Source organism: Ipomoea triloba, chromosome 16 (genome assembly GCF_003576645.1).
Source record: "Ipomoea triloba cultivar NCNSP0323 chromosome 16, ASM357664v1".
NCBI classification, from domain to species: domain Eukaryota; kingdom Viridiplantae; phylum Streptophyta; class Magnoliopsida; order Solanales; family Convolvulaceae; genus Ipomoea; species Ipomoea triloba.
The window spans coordinates 17,613,199-17,616,007 of NC_044931.1; positions in this window are offsets into that span (position 1 = coordinate 17,613,199).

Here is a 2,809-nt window from a genome sequence, read left to right on the forward strand (position 1 = left end):
GTCTACAAGGTAAGATCCTCTTTTGGACACGAAAGGTTCTTGAGTGATTCCTTGAGTGTGCACTTATTGCGGGAAGCAATCCGTGTACGCATCATTTAGGGGTAAGTAATACCCGTATACGTGCTTAACTTCTAAATTCTAATGCATTCGCATAGAGAAGCGTGATGATGATGGCACCAGATAATAATAAATAATACGGAGTAATAAACATAGTAGATTATGAACAGATACTACATTGTAACAGAGTTAGTAGTACTAAAAAGAAAGAGTGGATTAATCATTTTTTAAAGTATCAATTTATTAAGTAAAGTGAAGGGGAGTAAGCCTCAACGTTGAGAGAAGCTCACCCAAAATCAACAAGTGTTTAAGTAAGAAAGACACAATTTTATCAACACTTAAACAAAATAAACATAAACTCCTAAGCTTAAAGTAAACTAAACATAATCTAATAAGAAAAAGGTCTTGCCCTAGCTGCAACAACAAATTGCTAGCAATATAAGCATAAGGCCACACGCACTACCAGGTGAAATAAACTAAGAACGCCACAATTTTGTTAAAAATTCAGCAGCTCTTGGAATATGGTGAAATGATAGAAGCGACTCAAAGACTAAACAAACTGTAAGGAGACACATATGCTAAGCTCACAAACTAAAATCAAAGGAGAATGGAGTGGTGCATATGCAAGTAAAAACAATGACTCATAGACATAAAGTAAATACAATGACACACAAACCTAAAGCAAACACAATGACTCACTAGCTTAAAACAAATTAAAGCAAGAGGCACACATGCCAAAACCAAAGATATGAAGGCCAATGGTCTATACCATCAATATTACTATGAGCTACTGGCCAAGAGTGCACCAAGTAATCGTTGGCACGAACTGGATGATCTGTATCGTCATCACCACTTTGAGCCCTCCAAACTTGCCCATTAGGGCCCTCCAAACTAAAAGAACACACCTTAAAATGAAGATGCTTATGCCAACAACTCACTAAAAGTATGTCCAAATTAGAAACTGGCTCATGGTGAAGTAAAGATTTAGCTGAAGCAAAAGAAAACATATCATCCCTAGCGACGCACCACATCGAGACCTCATAGGGTCCTTCTCCCAAGCAAGGAAGCTCAACAATCAAATCCAAGAGCAGATAACCATTGAACTCAAAGAGGTCAAGCACCCACCCTCAATAAAATCACAAAGATGTGCCCGAGAACAAGTAATCCAGGAGTGCGTAAAAGGCAAACCAACATCTCAAGCTTAGACTAGTTATCCCACCATAAGCTAACCCGACCTATACCAAGACGCCACCCTAGAACCTTCTTTACATCATCCTGATGAATTCTGAGTATGCGTTTCTAAGTGTGTGAATCCCTCAACCGCACAAACTTAGAAACTTCGTGTACACTACTACAGTACTTCGCCCTCATGAAATCTCTTCACATTTAAGACGCAGTACAAAAATTCCACCATAGCTCGACTGCACCATGAGGTCAAGGTTTAAGAAGCTAACTCCACCCTCCATTTTTTTAGGGAGGGCGAGTGACTTCCAAGAACTCCAATGATAATAGGGTCCACTACACTATCGCTAGAAGAAACTAGAAAAACAACGCTCAAGGCCCTAAATCACTTACTTGGGAGGAGCACAAGTAGCAAAGAGATGCATGAGAATAACTTGAAGAATAGAAGAAATAAATATCGCCTTTCCCCCTTTAGGCAGTAGGTGGCACTGCCACCCAAGGTACTTATCCTTGACCTTATTAATCATTAAGATCATAAGAAAGAATATCAATAACGAAATTATGTGGCCTAAAGTGCCATTCCCTAGGGTTTGACGTGGGGAAGGTTTCTTTTGCAACCGCAATTGAAAGACCTATTTACAAAAGAACAACTTATATCTATAAAGTGCAGAGCTAATTCCTTAATATCCTAAATAAGAGTGTCAAAGTAGGAAGAAGTGGGTTTCAAGTGCACGGCTTTAACCACAAGTTGAGCATGAGTCTCCAATTCAATACTATCCCAACCAAGCTCCTTCATCCAAGTTAGTACTTCTCGAATCCAAATAGTTTTTGCCTCTTTGGGGGTGCACAAAGAATTTTGGATCATATACTTGGTTGTACAAAAGTCTCCTTCATGATTACGAATGATTTAGTCGAGTCCTTCATGTCCACCTCCATTGTCCATAGTGCCGTTCGTGTTTACTTTGAATTTTCTCGGCACCAACAATCCCCATTTTGTAAACACTCAGGTTGGGAGGGGTGTGGGAAGAGTAACAATATTAGTAGATTTCTAATTCTCAAGGTTGGAGATTGCATTGAATATACTGGCTTCAAAGCTAAGTCTAACATTCATCTAGATTATGTTGTTCTAGGCCAACCATAATTCCCAAGTTATTGATGAGTGTTTAATTGCACTTATTTCTAATATCATATTTATAATGATTTTACTTATGTCTCATTTAGTTTGGTGGAATATGGTGCTCAATTCATTAATATATGATTTTTAGGAATTTCTTAGCAAATTTTGTAGAATATGCAATTTGTTGACATGCTAAGAGTAATATTGTCATATCTCTTTCATATGAAATCCAATTAAGTTGGTTTTTATATGTTGGATGTTAGAATGTTAAGTAGTGTAGTGAAACATTCACTGGTTGTCTTGTATTTCATATTTGAGTTAATGTAGTTAAATAACATTTTTCCACACTGATCCATCTCTTTATAAAAGGATGCATTTGATAAGAGACTGAAGTATATTTCAAAGGAGGAGGCTGCTATTATTGCAAGAATTCAAAAACATTCATAAAGTTGG